Source organism: Candoia aspera, chromosome 5 (assembly GCF_035149785.1).
Source record: "Candoia aspera isolate rCanAsp1 chromosome 5, rCanAsp1.hap2, whole genome shotgun sequence".
NCBI classification, from domain to species: Eukaryota; Metazoa; Chordata; class Lepidosauria; order Squamata; family Boidae; genus Candoia; species Candoia aspera.
The window spans coordinates 97,455,362-97,467,834 of NC_086157.1; the positions used below are offsets into that span (position 1 = coordinate 97,455,362).

General features: G+C 39.6%; 1 protein-coding gene across 1 annotated transcript in view; it reads left to right on the forward strand.

Annotated features, from left to right (window-relative positions):
- CENPJ (centromere protein J) overlaps nt 1–12,011 on the forward strand; it is a 226,330-nt gene extending 214,319 nt beyond the window's left edge. Inside the window, exon 18 of the mRNA XM_063305802.1 lies at nt 12,001–12,011. The gene's annotated coding sequence lies outside the window, so the exon portion shown is untranslated. The remainder of the gene's footprint in view (nt 1–12,000) is intronic.
- Nucleotides 12,012–12,473: the final 462 nt, after the last annotated feature.

Here is a 12,473-nt window from a genome sequence, read left to right on the forward strand (position 1 = left end):
TGCATTTGCTTGGCACCTTTAACCACTAGATAATCACCTTTTACAATAGTGCATAGTGCTGGCTCATCTCATGTGGTGAGTCTATGTTTCCAAATCAGAAAGGAATCAGATCAAATAAAACATGGTTAAATAAAATATGAATAGCACCCTGGGTGAAGTATTCTAGTAGTGTAGACTATATAGCACCCATTTGTTCTGTCATCAGGGGTGTCGGGGAGGGTCAAAAAGGTCTATGGCATCTACAGCTGTAGGGCTGCCGCAGTGCACTCAGGAAATGCTATTGTGTTGTTAGGAACCCATCATGACTTTTTTACACTCTGGCAGGCATGAGCTTGGCTTTTGGGACATTCCCTTGGTTGTCCTATATTCAACTGCTGTGTTAAGACAAGTAACTTACATTCACCCAATATTTCAGCTGGAACTAGATTTACCTGGAGCTGCCACATGCTGTGGGCAGAAATTATTTATTCTTTAGTTCCATCTTTTCTATGTTTAAAGACTGTACAGTACCAAGGCATAACATGGATGATGCATTGCTTTCCTTATGGCCTTTTGTCACATCTTAATGCTCTGGTGAGAACATCAAATAGTCATGAATGCTTAGGCTCTGTGGGGAAATCAACAGGGAGATGATGCAGCTACAGATGGTGACCTTGCAAAGACCCTAGTTGGTTTCTGATTCAGTAAGGGATGAATGGTTAATAAGGAGAAAGATCAGAGACTGAAACCAGAAAGAAGTCTTCCAAAATGCAGACATATCATCTTAGTACAGGTTGCTCCACCAGACACACAGTGGATATGTTAGATCAGTGTTTCGCAACCTTAACAACTCCCAGAATTCCATTCTGGCTGGGAAATTCTGGGAGTTGAAGTCCACACATCTTAAAGTTGTCAAGGTTGAAAAACACTGTGTTAGACTATACATCCCAGAATCTTCAAGTAAGACACATGTGGAAGGTATGCTTCTTAACACCTAGTTAGCAACCATTTCCCCCTTCTTGGAAGCCCAGCAGTGGGAGCACCTTGGTTTGAATGATTGGATATTTAAAATCTACATACATTTACCTGTTTTGCCAGCTTGAAATTGTTACAGCAGTTGGTAAGTGCTTATTTGGCACTGAGTTTCTAAAATTCCTGGTCTGGAAGCAATGATAAATAAATAAATATACAGACAAAATGTGAAACAGATCAGGTAAATTTGTATTGTATTAAATTTGATTTTAACTGATTTTATACCTAGGCTTTTTGGAGTTAATTTCTAACTTGGCTAACACAATGAGTAGTACAGTGTTTGTTTCTTGCTTTGCACCTCCATTTCTTGCCTTCCACAAACTCTGAGAGGATAAACAGCCCTTTTTAAAAGAAGGGCTGGATGGGCAGGTAGATGATTGGAATAGCAACATTAGTTTGCCAATGGAAGAAAACATCTATAGCTCAGGGTTGAAGTGTACAGTTCTTGTCTTGGTGCTCTCTGAGCTTGGTTGTTTGCAAGGGCAGCCTCACCAAGTACCTTGGAGGAAGGCTGATATGTCATAAACCATTCAAACAAATATACATGCACACATTACTAAAACAGGGTTAAAAGCATTTTTTCTCCTGCACACTCCACAACTGGCTTTTATGCATGTATAGCTACTTCTGATTTTCAGTCCTAACACCAGCTCAGCTCTTCCTTTTCCTAGACCATGGTGACTCAGTGGTTTGTGGATCTCACACACAGGCAGTGCATTGCATTTGAGTTATTAAGGGGCCTAGCATTGGAAGCTGGTCATCGGTTCCTTGTATACATTGCATAGGTAGTACTCGTAGAAAATCCAAATGAAAGTTAAGTCATTTTCTTAAACTAAATCGAAGTGCAGAGATAGTGAGTTATGATAGCCAACAGGTGCAAATGTTGGCAAAGAAGAAAAATAAAACAATTGGGCTTGGATCTGAGGTAGTTATAGTTTTCCAGACCAAATCTCAAGACTTAATGACTTTGGGTTATATTCAGGATAGTTCAAGACCCAGAAAACAATGGGTGTGTCCCAATTAGTGAACAAAAACCCGGATGAGTTACTTGATTGCATACAAGAAAGAACTAGAGTCTAGAAATAAAAGAGGGTTGTCAGAAAATAACTGTGGCTGTCAAATTGCCATGAACTTTGGTGACCTGGACAGATGTGGTAATGCTTCACAATTGGGTTATTTTTCTGAAGACGTCTCTAAATTGGCCAATGCAAAGGATTGCTTTTGTGGGTTTATTGGCAGGGTGGTGGCTCTTAATTTGATAGGCAATGCACGATTTCACTTCCTGAAATGTAATCAGGCACCTCTTCTTAATCCAATTATTCATGCAAGCAAACAAAGCAATCAAGTCTCTCTTGTTCCTGATTGTCTCTCCAACTTCTCCTGCTGTGCCACCTTTCTCCAAAACAAAATGGAGCCTAAACTGCAGTCTTAAGCCCAAGTCTCTTGGTAATGTGATTCAGAGCATAAGGCACCGAAGTGTACATGTTCACAAACCCAACACATTTGAGGTCTTCTGTAACAACTCCTCAGTGAGGCATTATAACAGCTGGGCAGTAGCTATGTTCTAATGTTCAAACTGAACAAGGAATTTGGTCAAGCAACAATGAAGGCCATGTGCAAAGAAAGGGGCATAACCTCAGAGCTGATCTTCTTGAGGAGTCTGGCTACTTTCATCTACAGTATTAAAAATGCCTTTTAGTCTGACGGTACACAATTTTATTTTTCCTATCACGTGGAAGAAACCACCCAAAGGATAGCAGTGGCCTCTGCTTCCCAGGCCAGTAAAGATAGCCATATTTTAATAGATCCCCCTTCTGAATGTTTCTCTGACACATTCTTAGGAGCATAGAAATGGTTTTGGATTGAATTTCATTATTGACCCATCTAGCTCAGCGGTGACCAATCTGTGGCCCCAGGAGCCACATGCAGGCCCCTATCCTACTTTTAGGCCTTGAAACTTCTTCCAACAGAATGAAGGATTTTGGCAAAGGGATTAGCAAAACTTGGTGCAGTTTCTTGCCTTTTTGAGGCAGGAAACCTATGACAAATGTAGAGTAAGCTGTTAAATAGACTTAACATCATTTTAAAGAAAAATCCAAACATCCTTCCCTCCCCTCAAAATAGGAAGACCAAACTCTTTAATCTTAACCATGGTCCCCAAAAACTGTAAGGTTGCCTATCCCTGATCTAGCTGTTCAGCAGCCCAGTACCCTCCAGAGTTGTTAGGCTATAACTTCTATCACCCTAATGGCCATGGTGGCTGAGAATGGTAAGAACTGAAAGTCCAAAAGATCTGGAAAATTCTAGTCTGCATTGACTGACATTGGCTTTCTGAGCATTTGAGACAGAATTGAATCCCTTATTTATTAGATTTATCTCTCGCTTTTTTCCATTAGGGGAGGGCAGCATACATACTGTAGCACTCCTCCCTCCCATTTTTTTTCTATGAGAACAACTCTGGGACAATGAACAGCTGGCTCGAAATCACCCAGTAAGCTTCTGTGGTTGATGGTGGATTTTGACCTCCCTAGTCCAACACCTTAACTGCTGCAATACTATGCATAGATATCAAGCAAGATGTACCAGTGTAACCCAGAAACTTTGTTTAGTTCTTTTTAGCAAACAATCCCTTTCCCCAAATGATGTCAGCATATAAGGGTGCCTTCTGGTTCATCTCTAGTATTTTGACTCATGTTGGCTCTCTTACCATAGTCCAGTGTACATATTTAGCAGCTTTGTGTTGGACTTAATCTCTTTATGAAGCTAAGGGAGGAATATAGAAGATCTAAAGACTCTTTGGGGACTTCCAGTTGGAGTTCTCCTAACACCACCATCCAAAATACACATGCGTGAACACAGACACAAATACATGATCAGAAGCAGTAAGAAAACCCAGGGAAGTCAGAAGCAGGATTTGTTTCTTCTAGACGCTCCTTCCACCTGTATAATAATCAGTAAAGGAAGCAGAGCAATTGCACATAAAATCTTCACCTGGAAAAACCCCTTGACTGAGAAAGGATAATGTTCTTCTTAACATTATTATTTAAATGATTTCTTTTAAAAATGATTTTTTTCCCTATTGAATTAGGGATGCAAATTAGTTCCAGCAAACAGTGATGTAACTAAGTGGACCTGAACTTAATGGGTTTACCAGGAATTGGTGGTTAGGTGATGGCTGCTGGATATATACAGTAGCTAAGATTGCAACATCCATATGTAAGAGGTAGGATTCAGGAATTTAAAGGCTCGTAACATATATACCAATTTGTTAGCAATCTCCTATCCAAAGGAACAAGAGGAAATGGGGACTGACTGGTTTCAGTGAGCATAGAATAAGCCATGTTTTTAAAACCATAGTTTCTTAAATAAGCCACAATTGGCTGAGTACACATTTTTATTTGTTTTATTTATTTAGTCATTGAATTTATATGGCTGCCCATCTCACAAACAAGTGACTCTGGGCGCTGTACAACAAAGCTAAAAAATAATATTGACAACACAATTATTAATAATATGATTAGTAAAAGCTTTAACATTATAAAACATAAAGCTAACAAAAAAATAAAATATAAATATAAATAGTGGGGGAGGAGCAGGTGTTACTAACAGTGGAGCGGAGGGGTCACCCAGATATTGCTGAGCACCCATATTGTGCTAAGTCAATTAACATAAACAATTAACATAATTAAAACAAACGGGACCATTAAAATACAGTTAAAATAGTTAAAAACTATAACAACAAAAAGTCAGGGGAGGGGGCATTCTAAACTTACATACAATACAGCCATTTAACGGGCTCCACACTTCCATGGCACCCCCAGGTCCAATGGCAGAACCAAGTTTTAAGGCCATTGGAGCCAATCTCACCATGGGGGGAATGATGTTCCAGAGGGTGGGAGCCACGGGAGAAAAGGCTGTTCTCCGGGGTTCTGCCAAACGAGGGTCCTTGACTGACGGGACCAGCAACATGTCTCAATCCTGCCAGATCTTGGCTTATCATGTTTGGGAACCCAGGCATTATGGCCATTCATTCATCTACCTGTTCCATAGTGCCTGGGTTCCCAAACATGATAAGCTAATAACAACCCAGCAGACAGTTAATGGGTTCATTTGCAAAGTGTGCTAAGATGTGGCTATCAGACCCGGGCTCCAAAAATGCAGATGGCAACAAAGAAATACAGAAAGCTCCAACTCTTTTGCTGCTGTCTAGTGGCTGTCGGGAGTTTTGCAGCCCAGATTCAATAGCCCTGTCTTAGCACACTGTGTAAACCAATTCCTTCCCTGATTGTTGGGGAAAGAGGGGGCATTGAAACTAAAGGGGAAGGAGAATGGGACAAGACAGCCAGACCCTGAAATGTGGTGTTTCACTCTGCAACATAAATGTGAGAGAAGGGGAAAATTATTAAATGTACAGGGAATACTCAAATTAACTATGTTTAATTAATGTTAATAAAACATAAATATCTCTTAAATAAAAAAAATAGCAATCGAAGCGAATATTTGTAGCTCAGGGTTGAACTGTGGAGTCCTCGGTGCTCTCTGAGCCTTGTTGTTTTCTTGCAGACGTTTCATTGCCAGACTAGGCAACATCTTCAGTGCAAAGAGGGAGTGGGCCTTGCTCTCAGTTTATATACTGTGGTTTGCCCTGCTTGTGGTTGGTGGGGGTGTTGTTCTCTCCTTGGCAGTTCTTTGATTGGGCTGTTGTTTGCTGCTTGGTTGGTTGACTGAGTTAATCGTTCCTTGATTAGGGTGTATTGTGCTGTTTGATGGTTCACCTGGTGTTAATCCTAGTGTTGATTTTTGCATATCTGGGTGTCGATTGCTGGCAAGGGAGTGTACTGGTCTTTTGGCTTTTCTATTGTCTCTTTTGAATGGTATGTAAATGTTGTTTACCTCTATGTGTCTGTTGATGGCTGCTTGGTCTGAGTGCCAGGCTTCCAGGAATTCTCTAGCGTTTTTGGATTTGGCTTGGTTTAGGATGCTCATAGTTTCCCAGATGAAACTATGGTTGAGCCTGTCCATGTGTTGTGAGATTAAGGAGTTCTCCTCGTGTCTTCTGACTGCTAGTTCGTGTTCGTGCATGCTCTCTGCTAGTCTTCTGCCTGTCTGTCCTACATAGTGGCTGTTACAGTCTTTGCATTGTATGTTGTAAATAACTCCTGTTTTTTCTTCTTGGGCTATTGGGTCTTTTGGGTTACTTAATATGTTTTGAAGAGTTTTGTTGGTTTATGTGCTATGGTGATGCCATGCGGTTGTGACAGTCTGTTACAAAAATAGTTTTTGTTCTTATCCTGCCCACTTCTCTGTTCTATTCCTAGCCACTTTGGGAGCGCAGCCCTCTGGCAACCCACTGAAAGGCCAAATTCAGCCCTTGGCCCACAAGATGTGCCATCCATTAAGTTTGTGTAGGGCAGTGTTTCTCAACCTTGGCAACTATAAGATGTGTAGACTTCAACTCCCAGAATTCCCCAGCCAGCATTCAGTAAGCCATGGCTAAATAATGGCTTGGCACAATGTGTGAACCCAGCCCATGAAATGTCATAGGGGAAAATATTGTAGATTTCATTTCTATCATTTATGTGTGTGTCCATGCTGGCTGGGGAATTCTGGGAGTTGAAGTCCACACATCTTAAATTTCCCAAGGTTGAGAAACACTGGTGTAGGGTGAACTGTATTTCCTTTACTTACTTCTGATCAGTGTGGTTGAGCAATTTCAGATTCTAATTGTGAGAAGGGTAACAACACCACAGCTCTTTTACCAGTGATGGTTGGCAAATCTATCTTTTCTAACTGAGGAATACAATGGCTTTATCTTTCCTTAGAAAATATTTCAGATATGGCTTTTACCTCTAATGAACCCTACGGAAGAAGTTGCAGATACATGGCTTGTCCTTTCCAGTGTTGGAAGATAAAATAGCAAAACATGACCATACAAACAGACTCTTATAGGGCAACAAGACACATGGTTTTCTTGAAGCCAGTTTCCACTGTCTTTAACACAGCTTTAAACAGAGCTTTAAATAAGCATGCCCAGGCATTGCAAACCTGTTCAATTAGGAAATGAAAAACAATGCACATCTCAAAGGGGGAATTGCTAGCTAATTTGTATTTGTAAGAAGGATCTTGGCATTTTAACTGATCACAAACTGAACATGTCAGCAATGTGATGTGAGTGTAAAAAGACAAATGCAATTTTGGGCTACATCACTAGAAATATAATTTCCAAATCAAGGGGAACTATATTGGGCATACATCACCTGAGGTACCTAATCCAGTTCTGGACACTACAGAGGATTAAGATAAAGACAGGCAAAAGATTATCAGTGGAGTGGAAATTAAGTCCTGTAAGGAGAGATTGAAAGAACTGTGTATGTTTAACCTTGAGCAAAGATGACTCAGGAGGTACATAGTAACACTCCTTAAGCATCTGAAGAGTTCATACAAATGAAGGCCACAACTTGTTCATTATTGTTGCAGAGTGCAGGACCCAGAATGGTCTTCAGTAATAAAAATGCAGATTCCAGTTGGATGTTAGGAATAATATCCTAAAATAAGAGCAGAGCAACAGTGGAACCAATGACCTCAAGCAATTGTTTGGATGTGTTCTGCAGAATTCAATTTATGCAGTAAAGTGAAGGCTGGACTTGATGGCCTCACTGCAACCTTCTAATTCTCTGATTACAGAGGATTCCCAGATTTATTGTGCATCCTAAGCACATTGGATAAAGGGTAAGTCCCACTGGATTCAGTGCAACTTATTGCTGAATTAATATGCTTAGGACGACCCTGTCAGGCTGCAATCCTAAATCTATTTATTCAGAAGTTAATTCCAAAGTGTTCATGGGAACTGACTCTTTAGCAAATGTGTTTATGATTGCAACGTTAGCTAGTTCTGCCTTTAGTGAGTCTGCAGTGGGTGCCAGCATTTGTTATTTGCCCATCCTCATGAATTGAGTGAGAAGAGAAAGCTCAGGAAAGACCCCCCCCCCCAATACATAAACAGGAACATCAGTCTGCTAGTTTGGAATCCATGTCTTAACCTTTGCTTATCAGATTGTGATCAGGCACATATATAAATGCTTGAAGAACTCAAGCTACAGCCACAAAACCAACCAACATTATTTAAATCCTTAATCCTCTACTGGGACACTCAGTTTGGCTACTGTGCTCCATACTGTGCAATTTGTGGCAGCTTCAGCTGGCATGTTTATATCCTACAAGACTCACAGAAGCAAGGTGTGACATTTTCTAATAGGATCTATCTTTATGTACTTCCAAGATGGCCCTTGGGTTTGTAGTATATGCACACTGTGCCTATTCTCTCAGCTGACTTGCAGGCACTATATGTTCTGAAATTTCTAGGAAGCACAGTTCATCAAGTCCTTTCCTCTGAGTCATGTCTAGTACTTGCAAAGCTACTGCACACAGCATTCTGTTGGCTTTCTTGACTAAAGTAATTGACCAGTAATGGCCAATAAAGATATACAAAAGTGACAACTATTTGATTCTGGTCAGTGGGTAGCATTAGACAGTATATTAAACTTATTTCTGTCCTGGGCTCATCAGCTTGGCTGGACTCACATATCACACTATTTTACATAATGGTTGGGTTCACACAGTATCCTATTCCCAAGCCAAATGTATGTAGTATATATACCCAGCACTATGATTTATAAACAATAGGCTATGGTTTAGTGTGATTTTAACTCAGGTTATCCTGTATGAAATTTAACCTAGTTTATTCTGCTTTGTGGCACTACATCAGTAATCCAAATCTATAGTTTCCAGTCTTCTTTCACTTAATTGGCAAGGTCTGGATGAAGAGGAATGCCCTTTGAGATATCACAAAGGATTAGTAAGTGGATTGTCTCAGACGAGTGTTCCCAACATGTTCTCTGATGTGTAGGAACTACAACTCTCAGAATTCTCCTTTAGCATTTGAAGGGAACCTATGGGGAAAGGCTGTACTTCTTGTAATAGTGACCAACAATGTGCAAAATCTGTAGGGCATTGTTAGGTAGGATTGCTCAGAATTACAGTTCAGTGCTGTATGAAGGGACACAGCTTCCTGTCCCTGTTCTGACAGTATAGAGAGGAAGAGGAGAAACTCTGCAATTCTATCTTTAGCCTGCAGTACCTAGCCAAGTGTGGCTGATCAGACCTAGTTAATACTTGGATATCACCAGGAATTTCTAGGGCTGTAGACTAGACTGGGGAGTTGGGGGAAAAATTCCACTTATGTACTATTGTCAATGTGTTTACCAGATGTTCCTTATTCCATCATAATAGTACATTATAACCTGGATCTCTTCTCTAGCATTAACTAGAATAAAATCTTAAAAGGCTTTGTATTACGTAACAGTACGTAACATAAAGTATAATAGAACACTTCACCATCTTTTAAAGATGCACCCATGCATCTTCCCTGAGCATCGTGTGTAACAGCCACTGATATTATCATCCTCTAATCCCTCATCTAGTCCCTTATATAGAGAAGTGCGCTGTGCTATGCATGAATAAATTATTACCATAATGAAATAATATCAAAATGGAGCTCTGTGTTTCCAAGAGAAGAAAACATAGGACAAAGAACACTGATTCTGGGCCAACACAAAAAGCAAGGGGAAAAAAAGTGAAAATAGATTGCTGTGGGCACACCCTCAAAGTTGAGACCAATCCCAGGAATCTCACAGGGTGTGAGTATGTAGCACCTGGAGCTTGTCATTCACCTACCTTGTGTGAATTTCTTACGCATAATGAAGTTTCAGAAGAACATCAAAAGGAATATTTAGTTACCTCTGTTCTCATGGTGTATGACTCTCAGTTCCTCTGGTATTAATCCCAGTGAAGTTTGGAGAAAAGTCAAATATGTGAACTTGGTTTTAACTTGTAGCATATAATTATGCCATGTTTGTTTCACCCTTAAAGGAGCTCCAGCTGTTGAGACTTCCAAGACTTTTCTAGAACACAAAAAGTCAGAAAAACCTCCAGTCATTGTCCAAAAACTCAAACTAATTTGGTTAAAAAAAAAACCTGATGGTGTCTGTGAATGAAAAAGAAGCAACAAAAGAATAAAGCAAACTTGACTGGGGACCGCTTATTAAGCTTCATAATGTCCAGTTCTATCTCTAACAGGCCTCTGTCTGCTTAACATCAATCAAGCACAGTCCTCCATAAGTCTGTAGCTTGCAAAAATAAGCCCCAATATGAGGGTTACACATCATGCTAAGTCATGTTTGTTTAACCATGATTTGAGTACACCACAATGACTGGATTCACACATGCTAAGTCACAATGTGGTTTGCTTTACTATATTCTGTGAATCCAGGCAGTATGGTTTACAAATCATGATTTATGATTTAATGTGTTATACAAACCCAGCCAACTGTGGCTTAATAAAATCAAGATAAAACGAGCCATTTCAGCCAAAAAGTCAATCACATTGTACAGTGCAGAAATCAAAATTAAAGCATCCTAGTCTGATGACTGTTTAGCCACTGCTTCAACCAATCCAATAAAGGGGAGCTCACTACAGTATCTCTATGGGTGATTGCTCCACTTTTAAACTAATCTTATCACTAACAAGCTTTTGTAACATTGAATGTGAATCCACCTTTCTGTATCTTAAATCCTTTATTCCATGTTTACAGTCTGGAACAAAAGAGAATGGGTCTGTGACATCTTTTCAAATATCATACCCACCCTTCAGGGATGTCTGTCAGGGTAAGGGAATCAATGAAATCAAGATGGTGGCCAACACAGCATGACTGAAGCTCCATCCTTTTTTTTTCATGTGCATTGCATGTGCAACCGGTCTGTGATTGCACAATTGCAGGTTCTATCTTGATTTTCTGACCACTCTCTCTGGAAGATGCTCCTGCACTCCTAAGTCATATTTTCCAAGGCTAAATAGGTCCAACTCCTTCAAGTTTATCTTCACGGGACTTAATTTCTATTCCTTGGATCATCCATGATGCATTCTATGAATCTGTTAATTAATCTGTTCCAGTTTCTCTGAACCTTTCTTAAAGTATTGAGCCCAGAACTGGACAGAATATTTAAATCAGAGTCTGATTGAATGAAATGAAACTACTTTCCATGATTTGGAAATAAAACTTCTGTTAATGCATTTTTGGCTACATTTTATTGCAGGCTCATATTCCATTTGCAACAGAACAGTTGCAAACAGTTCTTGTTTTGCCAAGCCAGGTATTCCCCATCTTATACTGGGCATTATTATTTTTCTTTTGAAGTGAAGAAGTGAAGACTTAGTCCATAAACAAACCTTGAGTTGGGGTGGATTTGCAAAACACACTAAGCTAATATGCAATTGGCTAGTTTGTCTCAGTCTGTTGTATAGACCCAGCCAATGTGGTTAATTTATGATTCAATATATATGTGTACCTAACCAAGTAGCTTAATTCATTAAGGAAAATTATGAGATTAATATACTGCATAAACTCTGGATGAATTAGCACAGTGAACAATGTACAGTTTATGGAAAGTGGAAGATAATGGATTTCACAGCTCCTTTACTGCTATTCTGCACCTGCCTCTAATTAGTGGCTCAAGCAAACAAATTAAGACCCACAGGCTTGATATCTGCCTATTCATGGTGAAAACAAAACACTTTTTTTTTTACTTAGCCATGTCAAATTAATGTTATTTTCTGCATTTGCAGCAAATCATGAACACATCATGCTGGCTGGTTTTGCATAACACCAAAAGCTAAACTATGGTTAGTGGACTTGTGATTTGGTATGTCATGTGAACATAGTCACAGTATCACAGTTAAATCTCATTTAAAATTTCAAACATGTATTTGAGCCTTACAACCGTTTTTCCCAGAATTGTATAACATGCTGGTCAGTGGCTATATGCAATAAAGATACTATTCCTAATATTCAGCTTTAAATATGAAGACCATCAATGGCTGTGTTTGTATGACACCTTAAACCCCAGTAATAAGCCATCCAAATTTTAGCTTAGTATGTTGTTTGAACCCCTTCCATGTGGTTCTTTTTCTGGTTCAATTGCTATGAAAACCCAAATTGTTGGGGTTAACTGATTAACTTATAGTTAAAATGGGATGCATTCATGTTTGTTTTGCTTTAATTTCTTCTCTGCAAAGCCAAGAACTTCTGAATTCTGCCCCAAAAAGGAGACAAATGTATTAATTATTTTTTCTGGAATGGGAGTCAACCATAGTTTCCTTGTCTCAGTATCTTCAGGGTAATCTGATACTTGCAGAATGTAGCGGTCATTAATTCACTCAATTCTTTTGGACTCCGCACCAGATTTACTGTACCTCTCAACAGCTAATTAGCAGGAGGGATACTAGAAGTGATTTTTTTTTTTTTTGCTGTAGAAGTTCAAGCCACATAGATATGGTATTCACCTTCTGTTGGAGAAGGAACCATATTTCTCCTTACACTGGCGAGATACAAACAAGCACAGGGTCC